Below are 18,263 nucleotides of genomic sequence, written 5' to 3'. Positions count from 1 at the left end.
GACCGATCGGCTCCGTTCCAAAAATACGAAAACCATCAACCATGAAGCGGAGGCCACCCGAGCATAGAAATAGCAAGAAAGAAAAAAAAACAAAAAAAAAAACGCACGTAAAATCTAAAAAAACGCAAACGGACAACGAAAAAGGGGGTGCAACACGAGGACTTCCCAGGGGGTCACCCACCCTAGTACTACTCTCGCCCAAGCACGCTTAACTGCGGAGTTCTGATGGGATCCGGTGCATTAGTGCTGGTATGATCGCACCCGAAATACTATCCATGCTTATTGCTTGTATGTCTTAAAAGAGGCAGAACCTCCTTTGTTTTCGTACGCGAGGCGTGGGACCCACGTGACCGATCGGCTGCGTTCCAAAAATACGAAGACCATGAACCATGAAACGGAGGCCACCCGAGCATAGAAATAGCAAGAAAGAAAAAAAAACAAAAAAAACCGCACGTAAAATCTAAAAAAACGCAAACGGGCAACGAAAAAGGGGGGTGCAACACGAGGACTTCCCAGGGGGTCACCGATCCTAGTACTACTCTCGCCCAAGCACGCTTAACTGCGGAGTTCTGATGGGATCCGGTGCATTAGTGCTGGTATGATCGCACCCGAAATACTATCCATGCTTATTGCTTTTATGTCTTAAAAGACGCAGAACCTCCTTTGTTTTCGTACGCGAGGCGTGGGACCCACGTGACCGATCGGCTCCGTTCCAAAAATACGAAAACCATCAACCATGAAGCGGTGGCCACCCGAGCATAGAAATAGCAAGAAAGAACAAAAAAGAAAAAAAAATCGCACGTAAACACGAGGACTTCCCAAGGGGGTCACCCATCCTAGTACTACTCTCGCCCAAGCACGGTTAACTGCGAAGTTCTGATGGGATCCGGTGCATTAGTCCTGGTATGTCCGCACCTGAAATACTATCAATGCTTATTGCTTTTATGTCTTAAAAGACGCAGAACCTCCTTTGTTTTCGTACGCGAGGCGTGGGACCCACGTGACCGATCGGCTCCGTTCCAAAAATACGAAAACCATGAACCATGAAACGGAGGCCACCCGAGCATAGAAATAGCAAGAAAGAAAAAAAAAGCCGCGTGTAAAAATCTAAAAAAACGCAAACGGGCAACGAAAAAGGGGGGTGCAACACGAGGACTTCCCAGGGGTTCACCCATCCTAGTACTACTCTCGCCCAAGCACCCTTAACTGCGGAGTTCTTATGGGATCCGGTGCATTAGTGCTGGTATGATCGCACCCAAAATACTATCCATGCTTATTGCTTTTATGTCTTAAAAGACACAGAACCTCCTTTGTTTTCGTACGCGAGGCGTGGGACTCACGTGACCGATCGGCTCCATTCCAAAAATACGAAAACCATCAACCATGAAGCGGTGGCCACCCGAGCATAGAAATAGCAAGAAAGAAAAAAAAACAAAAAAAAACCGCACGTAAACACGAGGACTTCCCAGGGTGTCACCCATCCTAGTACTACTCTCGCCCAAGCACGCTTAACTGCGGAGTTCTGATGGGATCCGGTGCATTAGTGCTGGTATGATCGCACCCGAAATACTATCCATGCTTATTGCTTTTATGTCTTAAAAGACGCAGAACCACCTTTGTTTTCGTACGCGAGGCGTGGGACCCACGTGACCGATCGGCTCCGTTCCAAAAATACGAAAACCATCAACCATGAAGCGGAGGCCACCCGAGCATAGAAATAGCAAGAAAGAAAAAAAAACAAAAAAAAAACGCACGTAAAATCTAAAAAAACGCAAACGGACAACGAAAAAGGGGGTGCAACACGAGGACTTCCCAGGGGGTCACCCACCCTAGTACTACTCTCGCCCAAGCACGCTTAACTGCGGAGTTCTGATGGGATCCGGTGCATTAGTGCTGGTATGATCGCACCCGAAATACTATCCATGCTTATTGCTTGTATGTCTTAAAAGAGGCAGAACCTCCTTTGTTTTCGTACGCGAGGCGTGGGACCCACGTGACCGATCGGCTGCGTTCCAAAAATACGAAGACCATGAACCATGAAACGGAGGCCACCCGAGCATAGAAATAGCAAGAAAGAAAAAAAAACAAAAAAAACCGCACGTAAAATCTAAAAAAACGCAAACGGGCAACGAAAAAGGGGGGTGCAACACGAGGACTTCCCAGGGGGTCACCGATCCTAGTACTACTCTCGCCCAAGCACGCTTAACTGCGGAGTTCTGATGGGATCCGGTGCATTAGTGCTGGTATGATCGCACCCGAAATACTATCCATGCTTATTGCTTTTATGTCTTAAAAGACGCAGAACCTCCTTTGTTTTCGTACGCGAGGCGTGGGACCCACGTGACCGATCGGCTCCGTTCCAAAAATACGAAAACCATCAACCATGAAGCGGTGGCCACCCGAGCATAGAAATAGCAAGAAAGAACAAAAAACAAAAAAAAATCGCACGTAAACACGAGGACTTCCCAAGGGGGTCACCCATCCTAGTACTACTCTCGCCCAAGCACGGTTAACTGCGAAGTTCTGATGGGATCCGGTGCATTAGTCCTGGTATGTCCGCACCTGAAATACTATCAATGCTTATTGCTTTTATGTCTTAAAAGACGCAGAACCTCCTTTGTTTTCGTACGCGAGGCGTGGGACCCACGTGACCGATCGGCTCCGTTCCAAAAATACGAAAACCATGAACCATGAAACGGAGGCCACCCGAGCATAGAAATAGCAAGAAAGAAAAAAAAAGCCGCGTGTAAAAATCTAAAAAAACGCAAACGGGCAACGAAAAAGGGGGGTGCAACACGAGGACTTCCCAGGGGTTCACCCATCCTAGTACTACTCTCGCCCAAGCACCCTTAACTGCGGAGTTCTTATGGGATCCGGTGCATTAGTGCTGGTATGATCGCACCCAAAATACTATCCATGCTTATTGCTTTTATGTCTTAAAAGACACAGAACCTCCTTTGTTTTCGTACGCGAGGCGTGGGACTCACGTGACCGATCGGCTCCATTCCAAAAATACGAAAACCATCAACCATGAAGCGGTGGCCACCCGAGCATAGAAATAGCAAGAAAGAAAAAAAAACAAAAAAAAACCGCACGTAAACACGAGGACTTCCCAGGGTGTCACCCATCCTAGTACTACTCTCGCCCAAGCACGCTTAACTGCGGAGTTCTGATGGGATCCGGTGCATTAGTGCTGGTATGATCGCACCCGAAATACTATCCATGCTTATTGCTTTTATGTCTTAAAAGACGCAGAACCACCTTTGTTTTCGTACGCGAGGCGTGGGACCCACGTGACCGATCGGCTCCGTTCCAAAAATACGAAAACCATCAACCATGAAGCGGAGGCCACCCGAGCATAGAAATAGCAAGAAAGAAAAAAAAACAAAAAAAAAACGCACGTAAAATCTAAAAAAACGCAAACGGACAACGAAAAAGGGGGTGCAACACGAGGACTTCCCAGGGGGTCACCCACCCTAGTACTACTCTCGCCCAAGCACGCTTAACTGCGGAGTTCTGATGGGATCCGGTGCATTAGTGCTGGTATGATCGCACCCGAAATACTATCCATGCTTATTGCTTGTATGTCTTAAAAGAGGCAGAACCTCCTTTGTTTTCGTACGCGAGGCGTGGGACCCACGTGACCGATCGGCTGCGTTCCAAAAATACGAAGACCATGAACCATGAAACGGAGGCCACCCGAGCATAGAAATAGCAAGAAAGAAAAAAAAACAAAAAAAACCGCACGTAAAATCTAAAAAAACGCAAACGGGCAACGAAAAAGGGGGGTGCAACACGAGGACTTCCCAGGGGGTCACCGATCCTAGTACTACTCTCGCCCAAGCACGCTTAACTGCGGAGTTCTGATGGGATCCGGTGCATTAGTGCTGGTATGATCGCACCCGAAATACTATCCATGCTTATTGCTTTTATGTCTTAAAAGACGCAGAACCTCCTTTGTTTTCGTACGCGAGGCGTGGGACCCACGTGACCGATCGGCTCCGTTCCAAAAATACGAAAACCATCAACCATGAAGCGGTGGCCACCCGAGCATAGAAATAGCAAGAAAGAACAAAAAACAAAAAAAAATCGCACGTAAACACGAGGACTTCCCAAGGGGGTCACCCATCCTAGTACTACTCTCGCCCAAGCACGGTTAACTGCGAAGTTCTGATGGGATCCGGTGCATTAGTCCTGGTATGTCCGCACCTGAAATACTATCAATGCTTATTGCTTTTATGTCTTAAAAGACGCAGAACCTCCTTTGTTTTCGTACGCGAGGCGTGGGACCCACGTGACCGATCGGCTCCGTTCCAAAAATACGAAAACCATGAACCATGAAACGGAGGCCACCCGAGCATAGAAATAGCAAGAAAGAAAAAAAAAAGCCGCGTGTAAAAATCTAAAAAAACGCAAACGGGCAACGAAAAAGGGGGGTGCAACACGAGGACTTCCCAGGGGTTCACCCATCCTAGTACTACTCTCGCCCAAGCACGCTTAACTGCGGAGTTCTTATGGGATCCGGTGCATTAGTGCTGGTATGATCGCACCCAAAATACTATCCATGCTTATTGCTTTTATGTCTTAAAAGACACAGAACCTCCTTTGTTTTCGTACGCGAGGCGTGGAACTCACGTGACCGATCGGCTCCATTCCAAAAATACGAAAACCATCAACAATGAAGCGGTGGCCACCCGAGCATAGAAATAGCAAGAAAGAAAAAAAAACAAAAAAAAACCGCACGTAAACACGAGGACTTCCCAGGGTGTCACCCATCCTTGTACTACTCTCGCCCAAGCACTCTTAACTGCGGAGTTCTGATGGGATCCGGTGCATTAGTGCTGGTATGATCGCACCCGAAATACTATCCATGCTTATTGCTTTTATGTCTTAAAAGACGCAGAACCACCTTTGTTTTCGTACGCGAGGCGTGGGACCCACGTGACCGATCGGCTCCGTTCCAAAAATACGAAAACCATCAACCATGAAGCGGAGGCCACCCGAGCATAGAAATAGCAAGAAAGAAAAAAAAACAAAAAAAAAAACGCACGTAAAATCTAAAAAAACGCAAACGGACAACGAAAAAGGGGGTGCAACACGAGGACTTCCCAGGGGGTCACCCACCCTAGTACTACTCTCGCCCAAGCACGCTTAACTGCGGAGTTCTGATGGGATCCGGTGCATTAGTGCTGGTATGATCGCACCCGAAATACTATCCATGCTTATTGCTTGTATGTCTTAAAAGAGGCAGAACCTCCTTTGTTTTCGTACGCGAGGCGTGGGACCCACGTGACCGATCGGCTGCGTTCCAAAAATACGAAGACCATGAACCATGAAACGGAGGCCACCCGAGCATAGAAATAGCAAGAAAGAAAAAAAAACAAAAAAAGCCGCACGTAAAATCTAAAAAAACGCAAACGGGCAACGAAAAAGGGGGGTGCAACACGAGGACTTCCCAGGGGGTCACCGATCCTAGTACTACTCTCGCCCAAGCACGCTTAACTGCGGAGTTCTGATGGGATCCGGTGCATTAGTGCTGGTATGATCGCACCCGAAATACTATCCATGCTTATTGCTTTTATGTCTTAAAAGACGCAGAACCTCCTTTGTTTTCGTACGCGAGGCGTGGGACCCACGTGACCGATCGGCTCCGTTCCAAAAATACGAAAACCATCAACCATGAAGCGGTGGCCACCCGAGCATAGAAATAGCAAGAAAGAACAAAAAACAAAAAAAAATCGCACGTAAACACGAGGACTTCCCAAGGGGGTCACCCATCCTAGTACTATTCTCGCCCAAGCACGGTTAACTGCGAAGTTCTGATGGGATCCGGTGCATTAGTCCTGGTATGTCCGCACCTGAAATACTATCAATGCTTATTGCTTTTATGTCTTAAAAGACGCAGAACCTCCTTTGTTTTCGTACGCGAGGCGTGGGACCCACGTGACCGATCGGCTCCGTTCCAAAAATACGAAAACCATGAACCATGAAGCGGAGGCCACCCGACCATAGAAATAGCAAGAAAGAAAAAAAACAAAAAAAACCGCATTTAAAATCTAAAAAAACGCAAACGGACAACGAAAAAGGGGGGGTGCAACACGAGGACTTCCCAGGGGGTCGCCCATCCTAGTACTACTCTCGCCCAAGCACGCTTAACTGCGGAGTTCTGATGGGATCCGGTGCATTAGTGCTGGTATGATCGCACCCGAAATACTATCCATGCTTATTGCTTTTATGTCTTAAAAGACGCAGAACCTCCTTTGTTTTCGTACGCGAGGCGTGGGACCCACGTGACCGATCGGCTCCGTTCCAAAAATACGAAAACCATGAACCATGAAACGGAGGCCACCCGAGCATAGAAATAGCAAGAAAGAAAAAAAAACAAATAAAAACCGCACGTAAAATCTAAAAAAACGCAAACGGGCAACGAAAAAGGGGGGTGCAACACGAGGACTTCCCAGGGGGTCACCCATCCTAGTACTACTCTCGCCCAAGCATGCATGACTGCGGAGTTCTTATGGGATCCGGTGCATTAGTCCTGGTATGATCGCACCTGAAATACTATTAATGCTTATTGCTTTTATGTTTTAAAAGACGCAGAACCTCCTTTGTTTTCGTACGCGAGGCGTGGGACGCACGTGACCGATCGGCTCCGTTCCAAAAATACGAAAACCATGAACCATGAAGCGGAGGCCACCCGACCATAGAAATAGCAAGAAAGAAAAAAAAAAAAAAACCGCATGTAAAATCTAAAAAAACGCAAACGGGCAACGAAAAAGGGGGGGTGCAACACGAGGACTTCCCAGGGGGTCACCCATCCTAGTACTACTGTCGCCCAAGCACGCTTAACTGCGGAGTTCTGATGGGATCCGGTGCATTAGTGCTGGTATGATCGCACCCGAAATACTGTCCATGCTTATTGCTTTTATGTCTTAAAAGACGCAGAACCTCCTTTGTTTTCGTACGCGAGGCGTGGGACCCACGTGACCGATCGGCTCCGTTCCAAAAATACGAAAACCATGAACCATGAAACGGAGGCCACCCGAGCATAGAAATAGCAAGAAAGAAAAAAAAAGTCGCGCGTAAAATTAAAAAAAACGCAAACGGGCAACGAAAAAGGGGGGGTGCAACACGAGGACTTCCCAGGGGTTCACCCATCCTAGTACTACTCTCGCCCAAGCACGCATAACTGCGGAGTTCTTATGGGATCCGGTGCATTAGTGCTGGTATGATCGCACCCGAAATACTATCCATGCTTATTGCTTTTATGTCTTAAAAGACACAGAACCTCCTTTGTTTTCGTACGCGAGGCGTGGGACTCACGTGACGGATCGGCTCCGTTCCAAAAATACGAAAACCATCAACCATGAAGCGGTGGCCACCCGAGCATAGAAATAGCAAGAAAGAAAAAAAAACAAAAAAAAAACCGCACGTAAACACGAGGACTTCCCAGGGGTCACCCATCCTAGTACTACTCTCGCCCAAGCACGCTTAACTGCGGAGTTCTGATGGGATCCGATGCATTAGTGCTGGTATGATCGCACCCGAAATACTATCCATGCTTATTGCTTTTATGTCTTAAAAGACGCAGAACCTCCTTTGTTTTCGTACGCGAGGCGTGGGACCCAAGTTACCGATCGGCTCCGTTCCAAAAATACGAAAACCATCAACCATGAAGCGGTGGCCACCCGAGCATAGAAATAGCAAGAAAGAAAAAAAAAAACAAAAAAAAACCGCACGAAAAATTTAAAAAAACGCAAACGGGCAACGAAAAAAGAAGGGGGGGGGTGCAACACGAGGACTTCCCAGGGGGTCACCCATCCTAGTACTACTCTCGCCCAAGCACGCTTAACTGCGGAGTTCTGATGGGATCCGGTGCTATAGTGCTGCTATGATCACACCCGAAATACTATCCGTGCTTATTGCTTTTATGTCTTAAAAGACGCAGAACCTCCTTTGTTTTCGTACGCGAGGCGTGGGACCCACGTGACCGATCGGCTCCGTTCCAAAAATACGAAAACCATCAACCATGAAGCGGTGGCCACCCGAGCATAGAAATAGCAAGAAAGAAAAAAAAAACAAAAAAAAACCGCACGTAAACACGAGGACTTCCCAAGGGGGTCACCCATCCTAGTACTACTCTCGCCCAAGCACGGTTAACTGTGAAGTTCTGATGGGATCCGGTGCATTAGTGCTGGTATGATCGCACCCGAAATACTATCCATGCTTATTGCTTTTATGTCTTAAAAGACGCAGAACCTCCTTTGTTTTCGTACGCGAGGCGTAGGACCCACGTGACCGATCGGCTCCGTTCCAAAAATACGAAAACCATCAACCATGAAGTGGAGGCCACCCGAGCATAGAAATAGCAAGAAAGAAAAAAAAACAAAAAAAACCGCACGTAAAATCTAAAAAAACGCAAACAGGCAACAAAAAAGGGGGGTGCAACACGAGGACTTCCCAGGGGGTCACCCATCCTAGTACTACTCTCGCCCAAGCACGCTTAACTGCAGAGTTGTGATGGGATCCAGTGCATTAGTGCTGGTATGATCACACCCGAAATACTATCCATGCTTATTGCTTTTATGTCTTAAAAGACGCAGAACCTCCTTTGTTTTCGTACGCGAGGCGTGGGACCCACGTGACCGATCGGCTCCGTTCCAAAAATACGAAAACCATGAACCATGAAACGGAGGCCACCCGAGCATAGAAATAGCAAGAAAGAAAAAAAAAACAAAAAAAATTTGCGCGTAAAATCTAAAAAAACGCAAACGGGCAACGAAAAAGGGGGGTGCAACACGAGGACTTCCCAAGGGGTCACCCATCCTAGTACTACTCTCGCCCAAGCACGCTTAACTGCGGAGTTCTTATGGGATCCGGTGCATTAGTCCTGGTATGATCGCACCTGAAATGCTATCAATGCTTATTGCTTTTATGTCTTAAAAGACGCAGAACCTCCTTTGTTTTCGTACGTGAGGCGTGGGACCCACGTGACCGATCGGCTCCGTTCCAAAAATACGAAAACCATGAAGCATGAAGCGGAGGACACCCGACCATAGAAATAGCAAGAAAGAAAAAAAACAAAAAAAACCGCATGTAAAATCTAAAAAAACGCAAACGGGCAACGAAAAAGGGGGGGTGCAACACGAGGACTTCCCAGGGGGTCACCCATCCTAGTACTACTCTCGCCCAAGCACGCTTAACTGCGGAGTTCTGATGGGATCCGGTGCATTAGTGTTGGTATGATCGCACCCGAAAAACTGTCCATGCTTATTCCTTTTATGTCTTAAAAGACGCATAACCTCCTTTGTTTTCGTACGCGAGGCGTGGGACCCACGTGACCGATCGGCTCCGTTCCAAAAATACGAAAACCATGAACCATGAAACGGAGGCCACCCGAGCATAGAAATAGCAAGAAAGAAAAAAAAAGCCGCGCGTAAAATCTAAAAAAACGCAAACGGGCAACGAAAAAGGGGGGTGCAACACGAGGACTTCCCAGGGGTTCACCCATCCTAGTACTACTCTCGCCCAAGCACGCTTAACTGCGGAGTTCTTATGGGATCCGGTGCATTAGTGCTGGTATGATCGCACCCGAAATACTATCCATGCTTATTGCTTTTATGTCTTAAAAGACGCAGAACCTCCTTTGTTTTCGTACGCGAAGCGTGGGACCCACGTGACCGATCGGCTCCGTTCCAAAAATACGAAAACCATGAACCATAAAACGGAGGCCACCCGAGCATAGAAATAGCAAGAAAGAAAAAAAAAACAAAAAAAAACCGCGCGTAAAATCTAAAAAAACGCAAACGGGCAACGAAAAAGGGGGGTGCAACACGAGGACTTCCCAGGGGGTCACCCATCCTAGTACTACTCTCGCCCAAGCACGCTTAACTGCGGAGTTCTGATGAGATCCGGTGCATTAGTGCTGGTATGATCGCACCCTAAATACTATCCATGCTTATTGCTTGTATGTCTTAAAAGACGCAGAACTTCCTTTGTTTTCGTACGCGAGGCGTGGGACCCACGTGACCGATCGGCTCCGTTCCAAAAATACGAAGACCATGAACCATGAAACGGAGGCCACCCGAGCATAGAAATAGCAAGAAAGAAAAAAAAACAAAAAAAAAACCGCACGTAAAATCTAAAAAAACGCAAACGGGCAACGAAAAAGGGGGGTGCAACACGAGGACTTCCCAGGGGGTCACCGATCCTAGTACTACTCTCGCCCAAGCACACTTAACTGCGGAGTTCTGATGGGATCCGGTGCATTAGTGCTGGTATGATCGCACCCGAAATACTATCCATGCTTATTGCTTTTATGTCTTAAAAGACACAGAACCTCCTTTGTTTTCGTACGCGAGGCGTGGGACCCACGTGACCGATCAGCTCCGTTCCAAAAATACGAAAACCATTAACCATGAAGTGGTGGCCACCCGAGCATCGAAATAACAAGAAAGAAAAAAAAACAAAAAAAAAACTGCACGTAAACACGAGGACTTCCCAGGGGGTCACCTATCCTAATACTACTCTCGCCCAAGCACGCTTAACTACGGAGTTCTGATGGGATCCGGTGCATTAGTGCTGGTATGATCGCACCCGAAATACTATCCATGCTTATTGCTTTTATGTCTTAAAAGACGCAGAACCACCTTTGTTTTCGTACGCGAGGCGTGGGACCCACGTGACCGATCGGCTCCGTTCCAAAAATACGAAAACCATCAACCATGAAGCGGAGGCCACCCGAGCATAGAAATAGCAAGAAAGAAAAAAAAAACAAAAAAAAACGCACGTAAAATCTAAAAAAACGCAAACGGACAACGAAAAAGGGGGGTGCAACACGAGGACTTCCCAGGGGGTCACCCATCCTAGTACTACTCTCGCCCAAGCACGCTTAACTGCGGAGTTCTGATGGGATCCGATGCATTAGTCCTGGTATGATCGCACCCGAAATACTATCCATGCTTATTGCTTGTATGTCTTAAAAGACGCAGAACCACCTTTGTTTTCGTACGCGAGGCGTGGGACCCACGTGACCGATCGGCTCCGTTCCAAAAATACGAAGACCATGAACCATGAAACGGAGGCCACCCGAGCATAGAAATAGCAAGAAAAAAAAAACAAAAAAAACCGCACGTAAAATCTAAAAAAACGCAAACGGGCAATGAAAAAGGGGGGGTGCAACACGAGGACTTCCCAGGGGGTCACCGATCCTAGTACTACTCTCGCCCAAGCACGCTTAACTGCGGAGTTCTGATGGGATCCGGTGCATTAGTGCTGGTATGATCGCACCCGAAATACTATCCATGCTCATTGCTTTTATGTCTTAAAAGACGCAGAACCTCCTTTGTTTTGGTACGCGAGGCGTGGGACCCACGTGACCGATCGGCTCCGTTCCAAAAATACGAAAACCATCAACCATGAAGCGGTGGCCACCCGAGCATAGAAATAGCAAGAAAGAAAAAAAAACAAAAAAAAAACCGCACGTAAACACGAGGACTTCCCAAGGGGGTCACCCATCCTAGTACTACTCTCGCCCAAGCACGGTTAACTGCAGAGTTCTGATGGGATCCATGAACCTTGAAGCGGAGGCCACCCGAGCATAGAAATAGCAAGAAAGAAAAAAAAACAAAAAAAACCGCACGTAAAATCTAAAAAAACGCAAACAGGCAACAAAAAAGGGGGGTGCAACACGAGGACTTCCCAGGGGGTCACCCATCCTAGTACTACTCTCGCCCAAGCACGCTTAACTACAGAGTTGTGATGGGATCCGGTGCATTAGTGCTCGTATGATCGCACCCGAAATACTATCCATGCTTATTGCTTTTATGTCTTAAAAGACGCAGAACCTCCTTTGTTTTCGTACGCGAGGCGTGGGACCCACGTGACCGATCGGCTCCATTCCAAAAATACGAAAACCATGAACCATGAAACGGAGGCCACCCGAGCATAGAAATAGCAAGAAAGAAAAAAAAAACAAAAAAAACCGCGCGTAAAATCTAAAAAAACGCAAACGGGCAACGAAAGAGGGGGGTGCAACACGAGGACTTCCCAGGGGGTCACCCATCCTAGTACTACTCTCGCCCAAGCACGCTTAACTGCAAAGTTCTTATGGGATCCGGTGCATTAGTCCTGGTATGATCGCTACTATCAATGCTTATTGCTTTTATCTCTTAAAAGACGCAGAACCTCCTTTGTTTTCGTACGCGAGGCGTGGGACCCACGTGACCGATCGACTCCGTTCCAAAAATACGAAAACCATGAACCATGAAGCGGAGGCCACCCGACCATAGAAATAGCAAGAAAGAAAAAAAACAAAAAAAACCGCATGTAAAATCTAAAAAAACGCAAACGGGCAACGAAAAAGGGGGGTGCAACACGAGGACTTCCGAGGGGGTCACCCATCCTAGTAGTACTCTCGCCCAAGCACGCTTAACTGCGGAGTTCTGATGGGATCCGGTGCATTAGTGCTGGTATGATCGCACCCGAAATACTGTCCATGCTTATTGCTTTTATGTCTTAAAAGACGCAGAACCTCCTTTGTTTTCGTACGCGAGGCGTGGGACCCACGTGACCGATCGGCTCCGTTCCAAAAATACGAAAACCATGAACCATGAAACGGAGGCCACCCGAGCATAGAAATAGCAAGAAAGAAAAAAAAAAGCCGCGTGTAAAATCTAAAAAAACGCAAACGGGCAACGAAAAAGGGGGGTGCAACACGAGGACTTCCCAGGGGTTCACCCATCCTAGTACTACTCTCGCCAAAGCACGCTTAACTGCGGAGTTCTTATGGGATCCGGTGCATTAGTGCTGGTATGATCGCACCCAAAATACTATCCATGCTTATTGCTTTTATGTCTTAAAAGACACAGAACCTCCTTTGTTTTCGTACGCGAGGCGTGGGACTCACGTGACCGATCGGCTCCATTCCAAAAATACGAAAACCATCAACCATGAAGCGGTGGCCACCCGAGCATAGAAATAGCAAGAAAGAAAAAAAAACAAAAAAAAACCGCACGTAAACACGAGGACTTCCCAGGGGGTCACCCATCCTAGTACTACTCTCGCCCAAGCACGCTTAACTGCGGAGTTCTGATGGGATCCGGTGCATTAGTGCTGGTATGATCGCACCCGAAATACTATTCATGCTTATTGCTTTTATGTCTTAAAAGACGCAGAACCACCTTTGTTTTCGTACGCGAGGCGTGGGAACCACGTGACCGATCGGCTCCGTTCCAAAAATACGAAAACCATCAACCATGAAGCGGAGGCCACCCGAGCATAGAAATAGCAAGAAAGAAAAAAAAACAAAAAAAAAACGCACGTAAAATCTAAAAAAACGCAAACGGACAACGAAAAAGGGGGTGCAACACGAGGACTTCCCAGGGGGTCACCCACCCTAGTACTACTCTCGCCCAAGCACGCTTAACTGCGAAGTTCTGATGGGATCCGGTGCATTAGTGCTGGTATGATCGCACCCGAAATACTATCCATGCTTATTGCTTGTATGTCTTAAAAGAGTCAGAACCTCCTTTGTTTTCGTATGCGAGGCGTGGGACCCACGTGACCGATCGGCTGCGTTCCAAAAATACGAAGACCATGAACCATGAAACGGAGGCCACCTGAGCATAGAAATAGCAAGAAAGAAAAAAAAACAAAAAAAACCGCACGTAAAATCTAAAAAAACGCAAACGGGCAACGAAAAAGGGGGGTGCAACACGAGGACTTCCCAGGGGGTTACCGATCCTAGTACTACTCTCGCCCAAGCACGCTTAACTGCGGAGTTCTGATGGGATCCGGTGCATTAGTACTGATATGATCGCACCCGAAATACTATCCATGCTTATTGCTTTTATGTCTTAAAAGACGCAGAACCTCCTTTGTTTTCGTACGCGAGGCGTGGGACCCACGTGACCGATCGGCTCCGTTCCAAAAATACGAAAACCATCAACCATGAAGCGGTGGCCACCCGAGCATAGAAATAGCAAGAAAGAACAAAAAACAAAAAAAAAATCGCACGTAAACACGAGGACTTCCCAAGGGGGTCACCCATCCTAGTACTACTCTCGCCCAAGCACGGTTAACTGCGAAGTTCTGATGGGATCCGGTGCATTAGTCCTGGTATGTCCGCACCTGAAATACTATCAATGCTTATTGCTTTTATGTCTTAAAAGACGCAGAACCTCCTTTGTTTTCGTACGCGAGGCGTGGGACCCACGTGACCGATCGGCTCCGTTCCAAAAATACGAAAACCATGAACCATGAAGCGGAGGCCACCCGACCATAGAAATAGCAAGAAAGAAAAAAAACAAAAAAAACCGCATGTAAAATCTAAAAAAACGCAAACGGGCAACGAAAAAGGGGGGGTGCAACACAAGGACTTCCCAGGGGGTCACCCATCCTAGTACTACTCTCGCCCAAGCACGCTTAACTGCGGAGTTCTGATGGGATCCGGTGCATTAGTGCTGGTATGATCGCACCCGAAATACTATCCATGCTTATTGCTTTTATGTCTTAAAAGACGCAGAACCTCCTTTGTTTTCGTACGCGAGGCGTGGGACCCACGTGACCGATCGGCTCCGTTCCAAAAATACGAAAACCATCAACCATGAAGCGGAGGCCACTCGAGCATAGAAATAGCAAGAAAGAAAAAAAAAACAAAAAAAAACCGCACGTAAAATCTAAAAAAACGCAAACAGGCAACAAAAAAAGGGGGGTGCAACACGAGGACTTCCCAGGGGGTCACCCATCCTAGTACTACTCTCGCCCAAGCACGCTTAACTGTAGAGTTGTGATGGGATCCGGTGCATTAGTGCTGGTATGATCGCACCCGAAATACTTTCAATGCTTATTGCTTTTATGTCTTAAAAGACGCAGAACCTCCTTTGTTTTCGTACGCGAGGCGTGGGACCCACGTGACCGATCGGCTCCATTCCAAAAATACGAAAACCATGAACCATGAAACGGAGGCCACCCGAGCATAGAAATAGCAAGAAAGAAAAAAAAAACAAAAAAAACCGCGCGTAAAATCTAAAAAAATGCAAACAGGCAACGAAAGAGGGGGGTGCAACACGAGGACTTCCCAGGGGGTCACCCATCCTAGTACTACTCTCGCCCAAGCACGCTTAACTGCAAAGTTCTTATGGGATCCGGTGCATTAGTCCTGGTATGATCGCTACTATCAATGCTTATTGCTTTTATCTCTTAAAAGACGCAGAACCTCCTTTGTTTTCGTACGCGAGGCGTGGGACCCACGTGACCGATCGACTCCGTTCCAAAAATACGAAAACCATGAACCATGAAGCGGAGGCCACCCGACCATAGAAATAGCAAGAAAGAAAAAAAACAAAAAAACCGCATGTAAAATCTAAAAAAACGCAAACGGGCAACGAAAAAGGGGGGTGCAACACGAGGACTTCCGAGGGGGTCACCCATCCTAGTACTACTCTCGCCCAAGCACGCTTAACTGCGGAGTTCTGATGGGATCCGGTGCATTAGTGCTGGTATGATCGCACCCGAAATACTGTCCATGCTTATTGCTTTTATGTCTTAAAAGACGCAGAACCTCCTTTGTTTTCGTACGCGAGGCGTGGGACCCACGTGACCGATCGGCTCCGTTCCAAAAATACGAAAACCATGAACCATGAAACGGAGGCCACCCGAGCATAGAAATAGCAAGAAAGAAAAAAAAAAGCCGCGTGTAAAATCTAAAAAAACGCAAACGGGCAACGAAAAAGGGGGGTGCAACACGAGGACTTCCCAGGGGGTCACCCATCCTAGTACTACTCTCGCCCAAGCACGCTTAACTGCGGAGTTCTGATGGGATCCGGTGCATTAGTGCTGGTATGATCGCACCCGAAATACTATCCATGCTTATTGCTTTTATGTCTTAAAAGACGCAGAACCTCCTTTGTTTTCGTACGCGAGGCGTGGGACCCACGTGACCGATCGGCTCCGTTCCAAAAATACGAAAACCATCAACCATGAAGCGGAGGCCACTCGAGCATAGAAATAGCAAGAAAGAAAAAAAAAACAAAAAAAAACCGCACGTAAAATCTAAAAAAACGCAAACAGGCAACAAAAAAAGGGGGGTGCAACACGAGGACTTCCCAGGGGGTCACCCATCCTAGTACTACTCTCGCCCAAGCACGCTTAACTGTAGAGTTGTGATGGGATCCGGTGCATTAGTGCTGGTATGATCGCACCCGAAATACTTTCAATGCTTATTGCTTTTATGTCTTAAAAGACGCAGAACCTCCTTTGTTTTCGTACGCGAGGCGTGGGACCCACGTGACCGATCGGCTCCATTCCAAAAATACGAAAACCATGAACCATGAAACGGAGGCCACCCGAGCATAGAAATAGCAAGAAAGAAAAAAAAAACAAAAAAAACCGCGCGTAAAATCTAAAAAAATGCAAACAGGCAACGAAAGAGGGGGGTGCAACACGAGGACTTCCCAGGGGGTCACCCATCCTAGTACTACTCTCGCCCAAGCACGCTTAACTGCAAAGTTCTTATGGGATCCGGTGCATTAGTCCTGGTATGATCGCTACTATCAATGCTTATTGCTTTTATCTCTTAAAAGACGCAGAACCTCCTTTGTTTTCGTACGCGAGGCGTGGGACCCACGTGACCGATCGACTCCGTTCCAAAAATACGAAAACCATGAACCATGAAGCGGAGGCCACCCGACCATAGAAATAGCAAGAAAGAAAAAAAACAAAAAAACCGCATGTAAAATCTAAAAAAACGCAAACGGGCAACGAAAAAGGGGGGTGCAACACGAGGACTTCCGAGGGGGTCACCCATCCTAGTACTACTCTCGCCCAAGCACGCTTAACTGCGGAGTTCTGATGGGATCCGGTGCATTAGTGCTGGTATGATCGCACCCGAAATACTGTCCATGCTTATTGCTTTTATGTCTTAAAAGACGCAGAACCTCCTTTGTTTTCGTACGCGAGGCGTGGGACCCACGTGACCGATCGGCTCCGTTCCAAAAATACGAAAACCATGAACCATGAAACGGAGGCCACCCGAGCATAGAAATAGCAAGAAAGAAAAAAAAAAGCCGCGTGTAAAATCTAAAAAAACGCAAACGGGCAACGAAAAAGGGGGGTGCAACACGAGGACTTCCCAGGGGTTCACCCATCCTAGTACTACTCTCGCCCAAGCACGCTTAACTGCGGAGTTCTTATGGGATCCGGTGCATTAGTGCTGGTATGATCGCACCCAAAATACTATCCATGCTTATTGCTTTTATGTCTTAAAAGACACAGAACCTCCTTTGTTTTCGTACGCGAGGCGTGGGACTCACGTGACCGATCGGCTCCATTCCAAAAATACGAAAACCATCAACCATGAAGCGGTGGCCACCCGAGCATAGAAATAGCAAGAAAGAAAAAAAAACAAAAAAAACCGCACGTAAACACGAGGACTTCCCAGGGGGTCACCCGTCCTAGTACTACTGTCGCCCAAGCACGCTTAACTGCGGAGTTCTGATGGGATCCGGTGCATTAGTGCTGGTATGATCGCACCCGAAATACTATTCATGCTTATTGCTTTGATGTCTTAAAAGACGCAGAACCACCTTTGTTTTCGTACGCGAGGCGTGGGACCCACGTGACCGATCGGCTCCGTTCCAAAAATACGAAAACCATCAACCATGAAGCGGAGGCCACCCGAGCATAGAAATAGCAAGAAAGAAAAAAAAACAAAAAAAAAAACGCACGTAAAATCTAAAAAAACGCAAACGGACAACGAAAAAGGGGGTGCAACACGAGGACTTCCCAGGGGGTCACCCACCCTAGTACTACTCTCGCCCAAGCACGCTTAACTGCGAAGTTCTGATGGGATCCGGTGCATTAGTGCTGGTATGATCGCACCCGAAATACTATCCATGCTTATTGCTTGTATGTCTTAAAAGAGGCAGAACCTCCTTTGTTTTCGTACGCGAGGCGTGGGACCCACGTGACCGATCGGCTGCGTTCCAAAAATACGAAGACCATGAACCATGAAACGGAGGCCACCTGAGCATAGAAATAGCAAGAAAGAAAAAAAAACAAAAAAAACCGCACGTAAAATCTAAAAAAACGCAAACGGGCAACGAAAAAGGGGGGTGCAACACGAGGACTTCCCAGGGGGTTACCGATCCTAGTACTACTCTCGCCCAAGCACGCTTAACTGCGGAGTTCTGATGGGATCCGGTGCATTAGTGCTGATATGATCGCACCCGAAATACTATCCATGCTTATTGCTTTTATGTCTT

General features: G+C 47.4%; 48 non-coding genes and 6 pseudogenes across 48 annotated transcripts; all 54 read right to left on the bottom strand.

Annotated features, from left to right (window-relative positions):
* Nucleotides 1-144: 144 nt before the first annotated feature.
* LOC145152658 (5S ribosomal RNA) lies at nt 145-263 on the bottom strand. The gene has a single exon (XR_013733186.1). It is a non-coding gene; the product is annotated as a 5S ribosomal RNA (ribosomal RNA).
* Nucleotides 264-491: 228 nt separating this feature from the next.
* On the bottom strand, nt 492-610 carry LOC145145678 (5S ribosomal RNA). The gene has a single exon (XR_013726639.1). It is a non-coding gene; the product is annotated as a 5S ribosomal RNA (ribosomal RNA).
* A 186-nt stretch (nt 611-796) lies between these two features.
* LOC145151424 (5S ribosomal RNA) lies at nt 797-917 on the bottom strand (annotated as a pseudogene).
* A 221-nt stretch (nt 918-1,138) lies between these two features.
* LOC145147155 (5S ribosomal RNA) lies at nt 1,139-1,257 on the bottom strand. The gene has a single exon (XR_013728068.1). It is a non-coding gene; the product is annotated as a 5S ribosomal RNA (ribosomal RNA).
* A 186-nt stretch (nt 1,258-1,443) lies between these two features.
* LOC145151042 (5S ribosomal RNA) lies at nt 1,444-1,563 on the bottom strand. The gene has a single exon (XR_013731840.1). It is a non-coding gene; the product is annotated as a 5S ribosomal RNA (ribosomal RNA).
* Nucleotides 1,564-1,791: 228 nt separating this feature from the next.
* LOC145152657 (5S ribosomal RNA) lies at nt 1,792-1,910 on the bottom strand. The gene has a single exon (XR_013733185.1). It is a non-coding gene; the product is annotated as a 5S ribosomal RNA (ribosomal RNA).
* Nucleotides 1,911-2,138: 228 nt separating this feature from the next.
* On the bottom strand, nt 2,139-2,257 carry LOC145145677 (5S ribosomal RNA). Its single transcript, XR_013726638.1, has one exon. It is a non-coding gene; the product is annotated as a 5S ribosomal RNA (ribosomal RNA).
* A 186-nt stretch (nt 2,258-2,443) lies between these two features.
* LOC145151423 (5S ribosomal RNA) lies at nt 2,444-2,564 on the bottom strand (annotated as a pseudogene).
* A 221-nt stretch (nt 2,565-2,785) lies between these two features.
* On the bottom strand, nt 2,786-2,904 carry LOC145147154 (5S ribosomal RNA). The gene has a single exon (XR_013728067.1). It is a non-coding gene; the product is annotated as a 5S ribosomal RNA (ribosomal RNA).
* Nucleotides 2,905-3,090: 186 nt separating this feature from the next.
* Nucleotides 3,091-3,210, bottom strand: LOC145151041 (5S ribosomal RNA). Its single transcript, XR_013731839.1, has one exon. It is a non-coding gene; the product is annotated as a 5S ribosomal RNA (ribosomal RNA).
* A 228-nt stretch (nt 3,211-3,438) lies between these two features.
* LOC145152656 (5S ribosomal RNA) lies at nt 3,439-3,557 on the bottom strand. The gene has a single exon (XR_013733184.1). It is a non-coding gene; the product is annotated as a 5S ribosomal RNA (ribosomal RNA).
* A 228-nt stretch (nt 3,558-3,785) lies between these two features.
* LOC145145676 (5S ribosomal RNA) lies at nt 3,786-3,904 on the bottom strand. Its single transcript, XR_013726637.1, has one exon. It is a non-coding gene; the product is annotated as a 5S ribosomal RNA (ribosomal RNA).
* A 186-nt stretch (nt 3,905-4,090) lies between these two features.
* Nucleotides 4,091-4,211, bottom strand: LOC145151422 (5S ribosomal RNA; annotated as a pseudogene).
* Nucleotides 4,212-4,433: 222 nt separating this feature from the next.
* On the bottom strand, nt 4,434-4,552 carry LOC145146651 (5S ribosomal RNA). Its single transcript, XR_013727585.1, has one exon. It is a non-coding gene; the product is annotated as a 5S ribosomal RNA (ribosomal RNA).
* A 186-nt stretch (nt 4,553-4,738) lies between these two features.
* On the bottom strand, nt 4,739-4,858 carry LOC145151228 (5S ribosomal RNA). The gene has a single exon (XR_013731991.1). It is a non-coding gene; the product is annotated as a 5S ribosomal RNA (ribosomal RNA).
* Nucleotides 4,859-5,087: 229 nt separating this feature from the next.
* LOC145152655 (5S ribosomal RNA) lies at nt 5,088-5,206 on the bottom strand. The gene has a single exon (XR_013733183.1). It is a non-coding gene; the product is annotated as a 5S ribosomal RNA (ribosomal RNA).
* A 228-nt stretch (nt 5,207-5,434) lies between these two features.
* On the bottom strand, nt 5,435-5,553 carry LOC145145675 (5S ribosomal RNA). The gene has a single exon (XR_013726636.1). It is a non-coding gene; the product is annotated as a 5S ribosomal RNA (ribosomal RNA).
* Nucleotides 5,554-5,739: 186 nt separating this feature from the next.
* Nucleotides 5,740-5,860, bottom strand: LOC145151443 (5S ribosomal RNA; annotated as a pseudogene).
* Nucleotides 5,861-6,088: 228 nt separating this feature from the next.
* On the bottom strand, nt 6,089-6,207 carry LOC145153878 (5S ribosomal RNA). The gene has a single exon (XR_013734371.1). It is a non-coding gene; the product is annotated as a 5S ribosomal RNA (ribosomal RNA).
* A 229-nt stretch (nt 6,208-6,436) lies between these two features.
* On the bottom strand, nt 6,437-6,555 carry LOC145150810 (5S ribosomal RNA). Its single transcript, XR_013731622.1, has one exon. It is a non-coding gene; the product is annotated as a 5S ribosomal RNA (ribosomal RNA).
* A 226-nt stretch (nt 6,556-6,781) lies between these two features.
* Nucleotides 6,782-6,900, bottom strand: LOC145145509 (5S ribosomal RNA). Its single transcript, XR_013726478.1, has one exon. It is a non-coding gene; the product is annotated as a 5S ribosomal RNA (ribosomal RNA).
* A 221-nt stretch (nt 6,901-7,121) lies between these two features.
* LOC145149335 (5S ribosomal RNA) lies at nt 7,122-7,240 on the bottom strand. The gene has a single exon (XR_013730187.1). It is a non-coding gene; the product is annotated as a 5S ribosomal RNA (ribosomal RNA).
* Nucleotides 7,241-7,427: 187 nt separating this feature from the next.
* On the bottom strand, nt 7,428-7,546 carry LOC145151163 (5S ribosomal RNA). The gene has a single exon (XR_013731933.1). It is a non-coding gene; the product is annotated as a 5S ribosomal RNA (ribosomal RNA).
* Nucleotides 7,547-7,784: 238 nt separating this feature from the next.
* LOC145146042 (5S ribosomal RNA) lies at nt 7,785-7,903 on the bottom strand. Its single transcript, XR_013726992.1, has one exon. It is a non-coding gene; the product is annotated as a 5S ribosomal RNA (ribosomal RNA).
* Nucleotides 7,904-8,090: 187 nt separating this feature from the next.
* Nucleotides 8,091-8,211, bottom strand: LOC145151372 (5S ribosomal RNA; annotated as a pseudogene).
* A 228-nt stretch (nt 8,212-8,439) lies between these two features.
* LOC145149872 (5S ribosomal RNA) lies at nt 8,440-8,558 on the bottom strand. The gene has a single exon (XR_013730712.1). It is a non-coding gene; the product is annotated as a 5S ribosomal RNA (ribosomal RNA).
* A 230-nt stretch (nt 8,559-8,788) lies between these two features.
* On the bottom strand, nt 8,789-8,907 carry LOC145147536 (5S ribosomal RNA). Its single transcript, XR_013728435.1, has one exon. It is a non-coding gene; the product is annotated as a 5S ribosomal RNA (ribosomal RNA).
* A 228-nt stretch (nt 8,908-9,135) lies between these two features.
* Nucleotides 9,136-9,254, bottom strand: LOC145141482 (5S ribosomal RNA). The gene has a single exon (XR_013722694.1). It is a non-coding gene; the product is annotated as a 5S ribosomal RNA (ribosomal RNA).
* A 220-nt stretch (nt 9,255-9,474) lies between these two features.
* LOC145146650 (5S ribosomal RNA) lies at nt 9,475-9,593 on the bottom strand. Its single transcript, XR_013727584.1, has one exon. It is a non-coding gene; the product is annotated as a 5S ribosomal RNA (ribosomal RNA).
* Nucleotides 9,594-9,823: 230 nt separating this feature from the next.
* Nucleotides 9,824-9,942, bottom strand: LOC145154322 (5S ribosomal RNA). Its single transcript, XR_013734799.1, has one exon. It is a non-coding gene; the product is annotated as a 5S ribosomal RNA (ribosomal RNA).
* Nucleotides 9,943-10,172: 230 nt separating this feature from the next.
* Nucleotides 10,173-10,291, bottom strand: LOC145146964 (5S ribosomal RNA). The gene has a single exon (XR_013727884.1). It is a non-coding gene; the product is annotated as a 5S ribosomal RNA (ribosomal RNA).
* A 187-nt stretch (nt 10,292-10,478) lies between these two features.
* Nucleotides 10,479-10,598, bottom strand: LOC145151054 (5S ribosomal RNA). The gene has a single exon (XR_013731851.1). It is a non-coding gene; the product is annotated as a 5S ribosomal RNA (ribosomal RNA).
* A 229-nt stretch (nt 10,599-10,827) lies between these two features.
* LOC145145770 (5S ribosomal RNA) lies at nt 10,828-10,946 on the bottom strand. Its single transcript, XR_013726728.1, has one exon. It is a non-coding gene; the product is annotated as a 5S ribosomal RNA (ribosomal RNA).
* Nucleotides 10,947-11,172: 226 nt separating this feature from the next.
* On the bottom strand, nt 11,173-11,291 carry LOC145145674 (5S ribosomal RNA). Its single transcript, XR_013726635.1, has one exon. It is a non-coding gene; the product is annotated as a 5S ribosomal RNA (ribosomal RNA).
* Nucleotides 11,292-11,679: 388 nt separating this feature from the next.
* LOC145150286 (5S ribosomal RNA) lies at nt 11,680-11,798 on the bottom strand. The gene has a single exon (XR_013731105.1). It is a non-coding gene; the product is annotated as a 5S ribosomal RNA (ribosomal RNA).
* Nucleotides 11,799-12,027: 229 nt separating this feature from the next.
* On the bottom strand, nt 12,028-12,146 carry LOC145150846 (5S ribosomal RNA). The gene has a single exon (XR_013731659.1). It is a non-coding gene; the product is annotated as a 5S ribosomal RNA (ribosomal RNA).
* Nucleotides 12,147-12,365: 219 nt separating this feature from the next.
* Nucleotides 12,366-12,484, bottom strand: LOC145146281 (5S ribosomal RNA). Its single transcript, XR_013727233.1, has one exon. It is a non-coding gene; the product is annotated as a 5S ribosomal RNA (ribosomal RNA).
* Nucleotides 12,485-12,705: 221 nt separating this feature from the next.
* LOC145149480 (5S ribosomal RNA) lies at nt 12,706-12,824 on the bottom strand. Its single transcript, XR_013730346.1, has one exon. It is a non-coding gene; the product is annotated as a 5S ribosomal RNA (ribosomal RNA).
* Nucleotides 12,825-13,010: 186 nt separating this feature from the next.
* On the bottom strand, nt 13,011-13,130 carry LOC145150132 (5S ribosomal RNA). The gene has a single exon (XR_013730958.1). It is a non-coding gene; the product is annotated as a 5S ribosomal RNA (ribosomal RNA).
* Nucleotides 13,131-13,358: 228 nt separating this feature from the next.
* LOC145138608 (5S ribosomal RNA) lies at nt 13,359-13,477 on the bottom strand. The gene has a single exon (XR_013721624.1). It is a non-coding gene; the product is annotated as a 5S ribosomal RNA (ribosomal RNA).
* A 228-nt stretch (nt 13,478-13,705) lies between these two features.
* Nucleotides 13,706-13,824, bottom strand: LOC145149502 (5S ribosomal RNA). The gene has a single exon (XR_013730368.1). It is a non-coding gene; the product is annotated as a 5S ribosomal RNA (ribosomal RNA).
* A 187-nt stretch (nt 13,825-14,011) lies between these two features.
* LOC145151421 (5S ribosomal RNA) lies at nt 14,012-14,132 on the bottom strand (annotated as a pseudogene).
* Nucleotides 14,133-14,360: 228 nt separating this feature from the next.
* On the bottom strand, nt 14,361-14,479 carry LOC145154202 (5S ribosomal RNA). The gene has a single exon (XR_013734687.1). It is a non-coding gene; the product is annotated as a 5S ribosomal RNA (ribosomal RNA).
* Nucleotides 14,480-14,710: 231 nt separating this feature from the next.
* LOC145149701 (5S ribosomal RNA) lies at nt 14,711-14,829 on the bottom strand. The gene has a single exon (XR_013730552.1). It is a non-coding gene; the product is annotated as a 5S ribosomal RNA (ribosomal RNA).
* A 229-nt stretch (nt 14,830-15,058) lies between these two features.
* LOC145150845 (5S ribosomal RNA) lies at nt 15,059-15,177 on the bottom strand. The gene has a single exon (XR_013731658.1). It is a non-coding gene; the product is annotated as a 5S ribosomal RNA (ribosomal RNA).
* Nucleotides 15,178-15,395: 218 nt separating this feature from the next.
* On the bottom strand, nt 15,396-15,514 carry LOC145155726 (5S ribosomal RNA). The gene has a single exon (XR_013736155.1). It is a non-coding gene; the product is annotated as a 5S ribosomal RNA (ribosomal RNA).
* Nucleotides 15,515-15,735: 221 nt separating this feature from the next.
* On the bottom strand, nt 15,736-15,854 carry LOC145154901 (5S ribosomal RNA). Its single transcript, XR_013735369.1, has one exon. It is a non-coding gene; the product is annotated as a 5S ribosomal RNA (ribosomal RNA).
* A 231-nt stretch (nt 15,855-16,085) lies between these two features.
* On the bottom strand, nt 16,086-16,204 carry LOC145149700 (5S ribosomal RNA). The gene has a single exon (XR_013730551.1). It is a non-coding gene; the product is annotated as a 5S ribosomal RNA (ribosomal RNA).
* A 229-nt stretch (nt 16,205-16,433) lies between these two features.
* On the bottom strand, nt 16,434-16,552 carry LOC145150843 (5S ribosomal RNA). The gene has a single exon (XR_013731656.1). It is a non-coding gene; the product is annotated as a 5S ribosomal RNA (ribosomal RNA).
* A 218-nt stretch (nt 16,553-16,770) lies between these two features.
* LOC145155725 (5S ribosomal RNA) lies at nt 16,771-16,889 on the bottom strand. Its single transcript, XR_013736154.1, has one exon. It is a non-coding gene; the product is annotated as a 5S ribosomal RNA (ribosomal RNA).
* A 221-nt stretch (nt 16,890-17,110) lies between these two features.
* Nucleotides 17,111-17,229, bottom strand: LOC145146649 (5S ribosomal RNA). The gene has a single exon (XR_013727583.1). It is a non-coding gene; the product is annotated as a 5S ribosomal RNA (ribosomal RNA).
* Nucleotides 17,230-17,414: 185 nt separating this feature from the next.
* On the bottom strand, nt 17,415-17,534 carry LOC145151216 (5S ribosomal RNA). Its single transcript, XR_013731979.1, has one exon. It is a non-coding gene; the product is annotated as a 5S ribosomal RNA (ribosomal RNA).
* A 229-nt stretch (nt 17,535-17,763) lies between these two features.
* LOC145138602 (5S ribosomal RNA) lies at nt 17,764-17,882 on the bottom strand. The gene has a single exon (XR_013721621.1). It is a non-coding gene; the product is annotated as a 5S ribosomal RNA (ribosomal RNA).
* Nucleotides 17,883-18,110: 228 nt separating this feature from the next.
* Nucleotides 18,111-18,229, bottom strand: LOC145148835 (5S ribosomal RNA). The gene has a single exon (XR_013729701.1). It is a non-coding gene; the product is annotated as a 5S ribosomal RNA (ribosomal RNA).
* Nucleotides 18,230-18,263: the final 34 nt, after the last annotated feature.

This window comes from Lactuca virosa, chromosome 1 (genome assembly GCF_052849685.1).
Source record: "Lactuca virosa cultivar CGN04683 chromosome 1, Lactuca_virosa_CGN04683_v6, whole genome shotgun sequence".
NCBI lineage: Eukaryota > Viridiplantae > Streptophyta > Magnoliopsida > Asterales > Asteraceae > Lactuca > Lactuca virosa.
Note: the sequence above shows the minus strand (reverse complement) of the source record. Positions and strands in the feature narration are given on the sequence as shown.